The 15,253-nt window shown below is 46.4% G+C and overlaps 1 long non-coding RNA gene across 1 annotated transcript; it reads left to right on the plus strand.

The window, feature by feature from the left end:
- The first annotated feature begins 12,028 nt into the window (after positions 1-12,028).
- LOC138225497 (uncharacterized) lies at positions 12,029-14,889 on the plus strand. Its single transcript, XR_011183934.1, has 2 exons — positions 12,029-14,124; positions 14,380-14,889. It is a non-coding gene; the product is annotated as an uncharacterized lncRNA (long non-coding RNA).
- The last annotated feature ends 364 nt before the right edge of the window (positions 14,890-15,253 follow it).

The raw sequence follows: 15,253 nt of genomic DNA on the forward strand, positions 1-15,253 counted from the left end.
TGCAGACTCCACACAGACAGCACCCCAGGACACCAGACCCATGATAACAGGGGCAGAGCATGCAGATTTCACACAGACAGCACCCCAGGAAACCAGACCAATGAGAACAGGGGCAGAGCATGCAGACTCCACCCCAGGAAACCAGACCCATGAGAACAGGGGGCAGAGCATGCAGACTCCACACAGACAGCACCCCAGGAAACTGAACCCATGAGAACAGGGGCAGAGAAAGCAGACTCCACACAGACAGCACCCCAGGAACAGGACCCATGAGAAAAGGAGCAGAGCATACAGACTCCACACACACAGCACCCCAGGAAACCAGACCCATGAGAACAGGGGCAGAGCATGCAGACTCCACACAGACAGACCCCCAGGACACCAGACCCATGATTACAGGGGCAGAGCATGCAGACTCCACACAGACAGCACCCCAGGACACCAGACCCATGATTACAGGGGCAGAGCATGCAAACTCCACACAGACAGTACCCCAGGAAACTGAACCCATGAGAACAGGGGCATAGCATGCAGACTCCAAACAGACAGCACCCCAGGACACCAGACCAATGAGAACAAGGGCAGAGCATGTAGACTCCACACAGACAGTACCCCGGGACACCAGACCCATGAAAACTGGGGCAGAGCATGCAGACTCCACACAGACAGCACCCCGGGACACCAGACCCATGAGAACTGGGGCAGAGCATGCAGACTCCACACAGACAGCACCCCAGGAGACCAGACCCCTGAGAACAGGGGCAGAGCATGCAGACTCCACACAGACAGCACCCCAGGAAACCAGACCAATGAGAACAGGGGCAGAGCATGCAGACTCCACACAGACAGTACCCCGGGACATCAGACCCATGAGAACAGGGGCAGAGCATGCAGAATCCACCCCAGGAAACTGAACCCATGAGAACAGGGGGCAGAGCATGCAGACTCCACACAGACAGCACCCCAGGAAACTGAACCCATGAGAACAGGGGCAGAGCAGGCAGACTCCACACAGACAGCACCCCAGGAAACCAGACCCATGACAACGGGGCAGAGCATGCAGACTCCACACAGACAGCACCCCAGGAACAGGACCCATGAGAACAGGGGCAGAGCATGCAGACTCCACACAGACAGCACCCCAGGAAACCAGACCCATGAGAACAGGAGCAGCGCATGCAGACTCCACACAGACGGCACCCCAGGACACCAGACCCATGATTACAGGGGCAGAGCATGCAGACTCCACACAGACAGCACCCCAGGACACCAGACCCATGATTACAGGGGCAGAGCATGCAGACTCCACACAGACAGCACCCCAGGACACCAGACCCATGATTACAGGGGCAGAGCATGCAGATTCCACACAGACAGTATCCCAGGAAACTGAACCCATGAGAACAGGGGAAGAGCATGCAGACTCCACACAGACAGCACCCCAGGAAACCAGACCCATGACAACGAGGCAGAGCATGCAGACTCCACACAGACAGCACCCCAGGAAACCAGACCCATGAGAACAGGGACAGAGCATGCAGACTCCACACAGACAGCACCCCATGAACAGGACCCATGAGAACACAGGCAGAGCATGCAGACTCCACACAGACAGCGCCCCATGAACAGGAACCTTGAGAACACAGGCAGATTATGCAAACTCCACACAGACAGCACCCCAGGAAACTGAACCCATGAGAACAGGGGCAGAGCATGCAGACTCCACACAGACAGCACCCCAGGACACCAGACCCATGAGAACAGGGGCAGAGTATGCAGACTCCACACAGACAACACCACAGGAACTAAATCCAGGCTCCCAGCGCTGCCACCCACTGCGCCGCCGTCTCTCAGCTTTTCACCTCCACCTGCAGATCATGACGCGACCGGAGACCGGAGACTCCTCACTCCTGCAGTAACACACCCCAGCAGGAGGAGGCGCCGACGGACTCGCTCATGGTGCAGTGATGTGCGGTGAGCGGTGTGAGGCTGGTGTCCAGCGCTGATGTGTCCCTGATAGTCCTGTCCCACAGCCTGCGAGTCACCGTTTCTTCCACAAAATACTCCAGCCAGCGCTTTTTAGACTCAAGTTTCTTAAGTTTCTGTTTTTCTCGCAGATTAGATCAAAAAAGCCGCCTGTTGACCTGCTGGAGGTCAGACCCGCTCCGGCAACAACTACTGCAGCTCCGTTGCCCCGGCAACCACGTTTTATTTAACAAAGTAAAATAAACACCGGAGAAAAGTTTGCAAACAAGACAAGAGAGCTCAGAAACCCACAGACACGACGGCAGTGGGTTTTGTTTCTGTGTCGAGTGGATAAACCAGGCAGGACGAGCGCTGCAAACACACTCGAGTACACATAACACAATCAGGGGTACACAAGACTCCTGCTTTTTACACAAACAGGTTCAACAGGTCAATAAAGAGCAGGTCGGCACAGCTGTCATGATGTCTCATTTACAAAGAGTCTGAAGATTTGCTCGTCTCTTCCCAGAGCAGCTTCACTCCGGAGAGCAAGGAACAGCTCCTGCCGAGTCCGTCTTGTAAAACAGACATAGAAATCCGCGACACGGTAAATACACTGACATTGTATAATTAATTCTGATGCTCAATCAAATCTGCGGAACACGTGCGGAGCGCAGTCCAGAACACAATAAAGACTACATTTCCCACAAGCCCTGTGGCGACTTCCTTTTGACGTAATCGATTCGCGTCTTTTTATTTTTAATTATAACAACAATACATGCCATAAAAACAAGAATACATATAACACAGAGTATAGTCAGGGGTACATACGATAATACATGTACATGTTATGGAAAAAGATTAAACAAGTAATCTTGTTTAATAGTAAACAAAAGCAGATGAGGTCCGTACATGTTTCAAATTGTCTGTACAGACGCATTTCCATCCGTTTTAAAGTGTTTAAACATGGGTCTCCTCTCACAGCATTTCGTTAATTATTATGAAGTATCATATTTTTTTAAATACAAACGATATTTTCATATTACTTTCAATAGGTTTAAAATGTAGTATTATTTAACTTCTTTAAAAGTAATGTCAATATTAGTTTCCTTCTTTACGTTATCTTTCAGAGTTGCTGTCACAAACGTCACAGTTATCATCTGTATTGATTTTCAATCTCTGCACAACGAGGATCTGTACAGAGGCGCTATTGGACTCGCCGCCATAGACTCGTGTATCTCTGTCGCCGCCCAGTGGACATTTCTCGAAAGTGCAGTTCTTTTTAACTTTTTATGGTAGCAATAAAAATAGATACAATACAAACAAGAGTATATTTATAGCACATCAATAATACCATCAGGGGTACATAGTATAATATATTTACACTTCTGAAAAAAAGATTAAACCAGGTTAATAAAGATAAGGGCTGATATAGTCTGTAAATACACTTTTACATCTATTTAAAATGTTCTAACGAAGCTGCCTGAGGAAAGAACTTACTGTTTTGATTACATGAATCAGAGATTGTGACTCTGCCTTTAGCTTCCCATTCCTTCCAAACAATTTCAATTTCACACCTCTGGTTGTGCCAGAGGGTCCCCAGCACTGCTGTCACCTCTTCTGTACTCCTCCTATGCTAACAGCTGTGTATCTACTGCTGACTCCGTGAAAGGAATCAAGACTCCAGATGATCCCACCCAAATAAAAAAAAAATTCTGGAGTGGAAGGAGGTCTCTGCTTTAGTCGGCTGGTGCCGTGAAAACAACCTCTAACTCTATATAACTCCAACTGCCTGTGTCTCAGGAAGCCCTGGTCCGTTTGTAATGGAAAACCATTGAGAGCACTAGAATGACTGATTTCCATCTTCACTCTAGGTCACTGTGCTGAACAGCACATTACTGTATTCTGCATATGATATGTCTGTTATTTACACCTTTTCTTTCTCACTTTGTCTCTCTGTCCGTTTGGATCAGGTATTTGGAGAGCACCACCACACCAGCCAAACTACCCAAACAGTTGCTTAGGCACTCAAGTGGACTTGATCAAATTAAACTTTCCAACCTAAACAGGAAAATGACAGTTTAAATGGATTCTGCTGCCTTATTAATCATATTTCTCTTCTAAATTCTTTTAAAATAAAAACAAATATTTCTGACATGATACACACAAATAGCTATTTTTATACTTTCTGGTTATATTTCAATCTTATAAATGAAGCATTTCTTTCCTGCGGTTTGAGGTTGTTAAAGAGAAAGACCCCATACTATCACAACCCCCTTTACAGGCTGGTGAAAGAGGTGAAATGAAGTAGCGGAGGTGTAATTGAGTCGGACGGCAAACTGTCACCTGCTGCTTGCCAGGACAGGAATCTTACAAAGGTCCACTCCTCCCAGGAGGGTCACAGTAACAATGATGATGAGTAACACGAATGATTACAGTTCAGGGCCCCAGCACTGCCACCCACTAAAATAAACATGACACACAAGAGAACCCACAAGACAGTCATGGAAATCCATGACACGATAAACACGCTGAAATGGTACAATATAATTAATTCTGATGTTCAATCAAATCACCGAAACACGTGGGCAGTGCGGGCCAGAGAACTACAGAAACTACATTACCCATACGCCCTGTGGGCGACTTCCTTCTGACGTCATCGACTCGCGCCTTTTGAATGTTATTTTAATTTTGGGTTTATTGTATTTATTTTGTATTTTGTATCCATGTACAATACATTCATTCATTCATTCATTACTCTTGTTTGCAATGCAATGTATTCTTTGCATTCTTTGCTGTTGAAAATGCTTAAATATATTTAAAATTAAAATAACGTATTAATACGAACATTACTATCGGTATTTTAATTAAAAAAACTTTCGGTGAAATTTTGCTGAATGACCACCAAGCGGCGCCATTGGCACATTATTGTAAGAATAATCATTTCTAAGAAATTTTCCAGTTTAATTCCACGGACCGGCCATCAGAGGGGCACTTTACTCGTCCTGCTGCTTCTGTTGAATTAATAATTGCTTAAATTATTGTCTGGTTAAATTGTCTGGTGGTAAGTATTTGTAATATAGGATTGCTCATGTCTGATCTGGAACACGAGATGGAAGTTTAACATGTGTGATTCACTGAGGTGGAGGGGTGGGAAATGACTGAAAGAAGTCTTGCCATGCTGTATTATTAATAGTAGTAGCATTGTATTGTATTGTCATATTGTCATATTAACACAAATCCTCAGACTCACTAACATCTCCAATAGAACGACAATCTCACACATCAAATATTAGAGGACCCTTCCTTTATACCTAAAAGCTTTCAGTTGTTGGACAATGAAAAGAGTGCTTGCAGGAATCTAATTACTGTTGTTATAAACTCATTACAAGCTAATTGTCTCATTTCTTTTTTTTCTTTCTTCTCTTTTCAGCAGCAAATAAACCCATTACTTGATCCCTTACATTTCAAAACGCTCTGTATCAAACCAACAAATCGTTCATAAATTTAAACCATGTTTTTGAGAAACTAGCCTTAAAATCAAAATGACTACATTCATATGAAACACACTCAGAAACAATATCAAATGGTTTGATACAGAGTGCAGAAACAACTGAAGAGAACTACCAGAACTAAAACAACACCACACCACTCTGAACTGCGCCTCAGATACTGTGAGATGGTTAGACACTACATGCACACCCTAAAGAAGATAGGCACATACACAAACAGACAACTCTCAGACCACAAAAGGCCTGTAGCCAAGACACAGTCAACAACGCTTGACCCAACTGGAGCTCAGACCTGCAGCAAAGCCTGCTCAAACTCCTCAACCTCGTCCTGACGGCCGGCTGTTTCCCTGAGGCCTGGAATCAAGGACTGATCACGCCCGTCTGTAAGAATGGAGACAGACTCGACCCCAACAGGTACCGGGGCTTCAGTCTTGAATATCTGATAACCGGCCCTCCTTACTGAGCACAATGTCCTGCATTAGAGTCAGACTGGCTTCCTACCAAACCGCCACACATCCCATCACATTCACACCTGGGCTCTGATGGCCCATCTGGACCCAGAACAGCAGAGCCTGGCACTGCTGGAGCAGCACTGTCAGACCCGGGCACTGCCAGCCCATCTGGACCCAGAACAGCAGAGCCTGGCACTGCTAGGGCAGTACTGTCACACCTGGGCACTGCCAGCCCATCTGGACCCAGAACAGCAGAGCCTGGCACTGCTGGAGCAGGACTGTCAGACCTGGGCACTGCCAGTCAATCTGGACCCAGAACAGCAGAGCCTGGCACTGCTGGAGCAGGACTGTCAGACCTGGGCACTGCCAGCCCATCTGGACCCAGAACAGCAGAGCCTGGCACTGCTGGAGCAGGACTGTCACACCTGGGCACTGCCAGTCAATCTGGACAAGACCAGAGTTATGGTTTTCCAGGAGAAAGCCAGACCTCAGGGAAACGGGTACAAATTCACACTGAACAACAACACATTGGAGCACACATCCAGCTACACATATCTCGGTCTCACCATCAGCTCTTCTGGGAGTTTTGACCTGGCAGTGAAGGCACTGAGGGAGAAGGCACTCAGGGCTTTCTACGCAATAAGAAGGAGGCTCTTCAATGTCAACCCACCAACAAGAATTTGGCTCCAAATATCTGAAAGTGTAATCCAACCCATTGCCCTATACGGCAGTGAAGTGTGGGGTCCCCTCACAGACCAGGAGTACACTCTGTAGAAACTCCTCCTTGCGCAGAGAAAAACAGCTAACAGCGAGTGCAGGGCTGAATTAGGCCAGTACCCACTATTGGTAAACATACAGAACAGAGTAATCAAACACTTGTTACACCTGAGAAACAGAGGCCACAATTCATACCACCACTAGGCCCTGCTGATCCCAGAGTACAGCTGGTCTTGACACCAGTCAGTCTCAGGACAGCACAGCTGCAGCAACACCAATCACAATCATCCAAATGCGGAGGGGACTGCAGTCCAGAGAAACCCAGCATTTGACAAGGACTGGAGGCCATTTCGCACCACAACTGTAGAACAGGATTCTTTCTGCACACCCAGTACTGGGGGCTGTGTCGGAGGCTCCTCACCAGAAGAGACTTGCATTCCTGTTGGCTCCTCTCGTTCTGTGATGATTTTAGACGTCGAATCGGGCAGGAGGCAGGCGCTCTTCGGGAGCTCTCGTCCCGTGCTATAACTCGGACCACGCGATGGCACAATTGCTTCCTACATCGAAACAGAAACTTCAAACAACAAACCCCAACAAGAAATCTGTGCACACTTGGACTCCTGCTGCAGCTGAGGAGCTGTCACGCACACACCTCCTGTGTGGGTAGTGTTGGCCGTAGGACCTGTTGTTCACAGAGAGAAAAAATACACCATAGCAAGTCAGCACTCAAACAAACCAAAAGGCCAGTTTTATTGAAGTTGACGCAGCTGGCCACACAAACACTCACTGCGTCTCTTCACCAGGTATCAGAAACAAAATAAAGGAACAATCTTTTTATCATATCCACTCGCACCTTGCTCTCATTTCCAGACTCCTAACTTACCACTCCCAACAAACCCCACTGCTCACAACACCCTTTAAATAGGATTTGGCCCGTACCACTATGGATACAATAGGTGTAAAACAGAAAATTCAAAAGATAAACAACACACAGCACAGCAGTCCGGACTACTTGGACACACAAATACATGAAACCCTTAACAATTCACAGGACAGACATTCAGCAGATCGTCTATACCTAGTTGCCATTTTTCGCAATAACATTAGGCTCTGATAACCTCCCCTCTCAGCATTCCAGCAATGTTATGTTCCTCTAGCTAAGCTTCAGGCATATAACCAGTCTCCTATCTGATTGCAACCTTTTGACCTTTCTGAGGATCCCTCAGAACAAATAGACACTGGAGTCTCCTCTCATGCAGTGCTGTTAAGACTTAAGCTAGTGGCATCCTACACTATGCTTTGTTCCTTTAGGACCATTTCTCTAAAAATAGTGTTCTCTACCTTTTGTTTCCTCTCCTGTCCATAGCTGGAACAACTGTTTGCTAACAAAGACTGTTTATCTGTCTGGAAAGGTCTCCAAACTGTTACCAATTACAAAAGAAAATCCCCTCAGATACATCTTGATCACTCTCTACCAGATAACACATTTTACAGCAGGCCTGAAACACAAAGGATCTCCAACGACCTTGTCCATGGCAGTCTCGCAACTCGTCCAAATAATTCACATCCTGGGGATGAGCTATTGTCCCCCACTCAACTGGAGTGCCACACCCACTCACACTCAATCTCTCACGAAGACTTGACGCCGTTAACAAGTCTTGAGAATGCCCTGTGAAGCAAAGAACAGGATGTGTTAAGGCTATTCAAAAAGCAAAACTGTAAAAAGGCAGCAGGACCTGACTGTGTATCTCCAGCCACACTACAGCCCTGTGCTGGCCAACTCGCTCCAATCTTTACAGACGTTTTTAAGCAATCACAGTGCCAGACTGCTTCAAATCTTCTGTTATTGTTCCTGTTCCAAAAAAGGACACAAGAACCTGCCTTAATGCCTACAGACCCGTCGCACTAACGTCAGAACTGGCGCGTCTTCCCAACACGTTCGTGTCAGAGTGAGGTGACCCCTCATACAAGAATTATTTCCTGCCTCATATATGACTACGGCACCTAGCAATGCAACAGGTTCTGTTGATCTCCCAGATCCACCAATGCCCACACAGACCAGCGACAAGCATGTGTATCGTATAAGTGACCTTTTTATTTTTCTATCCACATTCACCATCAGCCAAAGACACAACGAAAACAGCAGCAACAAAAGGTCCTTCCAAGGGTCATAATGAATCCAGAGGGACGGCAGTCTTTTCTGTCAAGTACCGAAGAGTGGCCACTCGAACGATTCTTCTTCGTACCTGTAAAGTCTTTGATGGCCCCAGTGAACGAGAGGCCGGTCCCATTTCCCCAGTTCAGGTTCCACTAGAAATCCTCCCGCGAACTGTATTCCATTCCCCTCAGTTTGGAGCGGCTAGCCGGGCCGGTTTCTCGCTCCTTGCCTTCAGGTATTAAAAGTCTCTGTACAGTACCTCTGTTCCGATGCCACTGTCTCCCGTGGTCGTCAATCGGTCCTTGCCTCCGCGAACTCGCGCTCCGCAGCTTCCCTTGTGCTGCCTGTGTCGTCTCCCGGGTCTGGTGGGAATCGGGAGCGCGCTCCGTTCCGGCTCAGATGGTTTTATTCCTCCCCTCAGCCCATCTCCCTCAGGGGGTTTTCCACTGTCCCTGTCAGAAAGGGGCTTGCCCAGTATTTTACCAGGAGGAAGCTCGTGTGGCTGAAGAGTGTGAGAGTGCCGAGCTTAGGTGTTATGGGCCCTTATCACTTCTTTGTTCACTCTCCGGGTCGGAGAAACCTGAAAAGAGACAAACGTTGTGAGACCATTTATAAGCTCGGTGATCTCGAATTAAACAGAACAATAGCAACACTGTTCTACAAACCTTTCATTGAAAGGGTTTTCAAACACTGTCCCACTTGCTGGTTTGGCAACATCAGTAGCTGGAATTGAATATACAGCCATTAGTCTGCCTGGCAAAAAACAACCGGTCTCTCCAGTGGTCTGCATACAAGTGAACACACAAACCCCATACTATTAAAACCCCCTTTAGGGCACACTCACACCACAACACAATCAACCCGACAGACTCACCAACACTGGACTGCAGAAGCGGCAGGAAACCCTTGAGAACATGAGCAGAGCATGCAAACTCCACACAGACAGCACTCCAGGAAACCAGACACATGAGAACATGTGCAGAGCATGTGCGCCGTCTCTCAGCCTTTCACCTCCACATGCAGATCAGGACGCGACCGGAGACCGGAGACTCCTCACTCCTGCAGGAGGAGGCGCCGACGGACTCGCTCAGCCCAGCGCTTACATTTCCCCGACAGTCCTGTCCTACAGCCTGCGACTCACCGCTTCTTCCTTTTCTTCTGCGAAATGTCCACAAAATACTCCAGCCAGCGCCGTTTAGACTAAAGTTTCGGCTTTGCCAGCTGTCTCCCTCCCGGAGGTCAGATCGCAACAACTTCTGCAGCACCGTTTCCCCAGCAACCACGTTTTATTTAACAAAGTAAAATAAACACAGGAGAAAAGTTTGCAAACATGCAGGCAGGATGAGCGCTGCAGACACATGCTGCTGCCCGGGTCCGTCTTGTGAAATAAACAGAATTTTGCACCCCAGGAACTAGACCCACGAGAACATAAGGAGAGCATGCAAACTCCACACACACAGCACCCCAGGAACTAAATCCAGTCTCCCAGCGCTGCCACCCACTGCGCCGCCGTCTCTCACCTCCACTTGCAGATCATGACGCGACCGGAGACCGGAGACTCCTCACTCCTGCAGTAACACACCCCAGCAGGAGGAGGCGCCGACGGACTCGCTCATGGTGCAGTGAGCCCAGCGGTGTGAGGCTGGTGTCCAGCGCTGATATTTACCGACAGCCTGCGACTCACCGTTTCTTCCTTTTCTTCTGCACAATGTCCACAAAATACTCCAGCCAGCGCTTTTTAGACTAACGTTTCTGCTTTGCTCGCTGATTAGATTACAAAAGCCGACTGTTTACCTCCTAGAGGTCAGCTCGCAACAACTTCTGCAGCACCGTTTCCCCGGCAACCACGTTTTATTGACAAAGTAAAATAAACACAGCAGAAAAGTTTGCAAACAAGACGGGAGCTAAGAAACACGACGACAGTGTGTTTGCTTTATGTGCCGGGTCGATTAACCAGCGCTGCAGACACGTGAAATACAAGAAAACATACACACAAGGGAACACATAAGAGAGACAAAGAAATACAAGACACGATAAATACGCTGAAATTGTATTAATATAATTCATTCTAATGTTCAATGAAATCAGCGAAACACATGGGCAGGGCAGCCCAGTGAACTATAGAGACTACATTACCCATAAGCCCTGTGGGCGACACCATTTTGACGTCATCGACTCATACTTTTGTATTTTTTATGAGACCAAAAACTACAAGAAAACGTAACGTAGCAGTCGTATTGTCAGGGTACATGCAATAATACATGTACATTTTATGGAAAAAAAGATTCAACAAGGTAAATGCAGATAAGGCCCGTCCATGCTTCAACGTTCGTACAACACAGAAACAGACACATTTCAGAAAGACATTCTGAAATAAAATGTCTTTACATCCGTCTTAAAGTGTTCAAACACGGTCTCCTCTCACACCATTCCCTTAATAATTATGTTGCGCAAGTATAATCATGTTTTAAAATACAAACGATATTTTCATCTTCCTTTTCAATGGGATTAAAATGTAACAAATGTATTTCTTTCCGATTTCAAGTCTTTCCGATAGCGCTTTGAGACTCAGCTCCGTGGACAAGTGTATCTCTGTCGCCACCCAGTGGACATTTCTCGGAAGTGTCACCGCCCGCCGGAATTCGGAAAAGTCCCGGATCTGAAGCTGTGTGACTGGACAAGAGCCTGTCTCCCGCCTCCTGCTGAAATCTCAGCGCCGATTGGACAAAAGCTGCTCACAGTCCGGATCCAGTAGAAGGCCGATCCACTCCGGGTTTTCCTTAGCCGGCAGTCCGGATCCAGTAGAAGGCCGATCCACTCCGGGTTTTCCGTAGCCGGCAGTCCGGATCCAGTGGAAGGCCGATCCACTCCGGGTTTTCCGTAGCCGGCAGTCCGGATCCAGTGGAAGGCCGATCCACTCCGGGTTTTCCGTAGCCGGCAGTCCGGATCCAGTGGAAGGCCGATCCACTCCGGGTTTTCCGTAGCCGGCAGTCCGGATCCAGTGGAAGGCCGATCCACTCCGGGTTTTCCGTAGCCGGCAGTCCGGATCCAGTGGAAGGCCGATCCACTCCGGGTTTTCCGTAGCCGGAAGTCCGGATCCAGTGGAAGGCCGATCCACTCCAGGTTTTCCGTAGCCGGAAGTCCGAGTCCGGTGGAAGGCCGATCCACTCCGGGTTTTCCGTAGCCGGAAGTCCGGGTCCGGTGGAAAGGCCGATCCACTCCGGGTTTTCCGTAGCCGGAAGTCCGGGTCCGGTGGAAAGGCAGATCCACTCCGGGTTTTCCGTAGCCGGAAGTCCGGATCCTTTACGATGCACGCAAGACTACGTTACAGATCACCGGAGTACATTATACAGGCAAATAAAGATAAGGTACGCACAGCTTTCATGTTGTGATACTTAGACATGGTTTGGAGACGTTCCCTCGTGTGTATTTTGAATTATTCAAATGCGTGTCGCTTCAATTTGGAAGCGCATCATTTCAGTGCATGAGCTTACCCGTTATATTGGGCGAGATTTCACACGGATATTCAAACAAGAACGAGTTTGCCCTGGAATCCATTCCACTGCCCAACCTGAAAGTCAGAGCATGAGAACGGACGGATTGTATGGCGATTGAGGTGTTGCTCGACCACATCAATTAGGCGAGAAGTACAATCTGCTACTACGACATACGGTCTAATTATTCAATTTTCGATTATTTCTCATCTTTAGGCTATTTATACATCTAATAACGAGCAAGTATAATGATTAAGCCAATGATACATTATATTTTAGATTCGGTTCAGCAGTATTGAGCAGTAAAATAACATCAATTTGTCTACAGGAAATGTCAGAATTAGAAGCCTTCTTTACACCATTTTGCCGATCTGTTCAGAGTGTTTTAACAACAGAACAAAACAAAAACAAACGTAAGGTTTCTGGGCTGCTTTGAGAAAGACAATGATCATCTATATTACTTTTAAATCTATGCACACTGTGTATCTTTACCGGGTCGATTCAATGTACAATTTTGTACTGACGCCTTAACCTTATTATTCATACAAAATCTGTTTGACAATAGTCATGGTTGATTCCACTCACTTTCCCCAAAGAGGTGCTCCAAAATAGTTTGACAAGATATTGTGAGATTGTGAGAGGGATCTGAAGTATTTATTAGTACAAGTATAACTAAATTGTTTTCCTTGTAGTCTAATAAAGGTTGTAAATTCTTCCATAGTTTCTGATGGTATACTGTTAGTTTCTTAAAAGCATCAATACCTCTCTAGGAGTAGCTCTGGTTACGACGGATTGTTATCAGACGTATCACAAACATTATATCTATTCATAAAATCTGCTTGATTCTACATTTCATCATCCACACCAGTTAATTTGTTGACCCCGCTTATACTATTTTAAACCCAGTTTTCAAAGCACAGGTTTATTTTTTCTCTGTATTCTAGATGATGTATCTATGGGAGGTATGTTTATCTATAAGAGACCACGTGAGGAGAACTTCTTCATGGAAGCTGGCAAGTTTCAGGGGGGTTTCCAGCATCCAAATGACATTCAAGTAAAAAGTCTATACCCGCTAGTTCCTGAATGATTAAATTAGGGAAACATACACCACCTACTTTGCTTAATTTTGTAAATAGTACTCTGTCGGTATCGGTATTAGATGCTCTAAACCCTGTAGCATTTAGGCCTCCTTCTGCGTGTGTTTGACAAATAACAACCATGAATAAAGTTTTTTTTTTTATTTTACTAAGGTAGAGAACATCAAATCACAAAATCACCTTTTTGAAAATCTTAATACCAAGATATTTAATCACATCTTTTACATGTATATAACGTACGGAGCAGACACTTTTCAACAGCCACCAGTTCACTTTTCTGATATGTAAAGAAAGACCAGATACAGAGGAAATGACTTGTAAACACATTTAATTGCTTTGTCCACCTCTGTGTGCTTTCTCAGAGAGAGAGTTGTATCCTCAGCCAATTGGGAACACCTGTCATCTCTTTATCCTGTACTTGAATACCCTGAAACTATTTGTTATAGGGGTGTAAGCAGTGGGAAGAGGAGTGGGCTCGTGTCGAATTGCCTTACCCGTTCCCAATCTGCAGGAGGTCCCACGACGGCAGGTAGCTGCTCCAGTCGCTGGAGCTCAGTTCGCTGTCGAGGGAGGACGAGGGCTCTGGCTCGGGGGAATCACGGCTCCACAGCTCCTACCTGTTGCAGAGTGTTTCTGCCCTGCCGATGGCCTCTGTGTTTTAGAAGGATCTGTCTCTTTTCACTTGCTTACACCACAGGTTTCATCGACGATAGTGTGCATCCTGAAGCAGTGAGTTATCGGTCTTATTTCTACTGAGAAACAGTTCAAGCACTCACAAAACAATAACCAGGAGACGGTGTATGAAAAAGAATTGTAAGACTTGCAGAGTAGATTTGAATAGACAGTAGACGTCACACTGCATGCTTGAATATCAGAGATTCAATTCATTCTTTCCTGTAGGTTAACTTCCTGTTTGACATTGTTCTGCTGTCACTTCTTCACAAACTCATAACTCGCCGTGTTCAATTTTGTGTTGAGTTACAGGAACCTCAGCATCAGATGAAATTCTCTTCAGCGCCCCAGGGAGACTGGGGGACTTGCCAGATTTTCAGCTTTATCACTGGGTCCTTCAGCTCAGGGCTGTTGAGCAAAGTGCTCACCTCTGCTGGAGAGCCACAGGGGCACTACAGAGCGGCCTCGTGTTCCCTGCTCCTGCCCGTGCCTGTGGACGGCCAGTGTGACCGCGTGCGAGACAAAGTAGTGCATTTGTGGTGTAAATACAGAATGTTCACTAGCTGACTGAGGAAAGTTACATAGACGGGAGTATACGTTCTGAAATAATGTGAACCACTGTTACTACACACAGACAGACTACTTAAAAATCATGTGGCTTTTTAAGGTTGTTTTGTCTGCCTAAAGTACGTTAGATTTGTCACAGCAGAGTTTGAATACTTACAGAATGCAGCAGCTAGAATTGTTACTTGGAGCAGAAAGAATGACCACATAACCTTGTTGTGAAAGGCGCTATATGAAAATAAATTGAATTGAATGGAATGACAGAGTCACGGCTTTTCCAGTTTCCTCTCCTATTATCTTCTTTATCTGCACTCTAAAACACAGTGAAACCTTGAACCTTTCAAGTGGACCACTGCCGTTCTACATCACAATGACTTTAACTAGGACGGAGACTTGAATGGGATGAAAAAGGAAAAGGCATTATTTGCAGGAAGAAATTAAACTGTTCCACCTGATCACTTGCTAAACAAAGTGATTCACTGGAGTGGAGGCGGTGAAAGCTTTGTGAATCAACTTACAAAAGGAAACATGTAAGAAACGTGGCTCCCATATTTAACCCTTGAAAAATCTATGAGTGTTATGTGGAGGTGAAAGTATTGTTCAATTATTCTAATAAAGCTCA

This window comes from Lepisosteus oculatus, chromosome 28 (assembly GCF_040954835.1).
Source record: "Lepisosteus oculatus isolate fLepOcu1 chromosome 28, fLepOcu1.hap2, whole genome shotgun sequence".
In the NCBI taxonomy this organism is placed as follows: domain Eukaryota; kingdom Metazoa; phylum Chordata; class Actinopteri; order Semionotiformes; family Lepisosteidae; genus Lepisosteus; species Lepisosteus oculatus.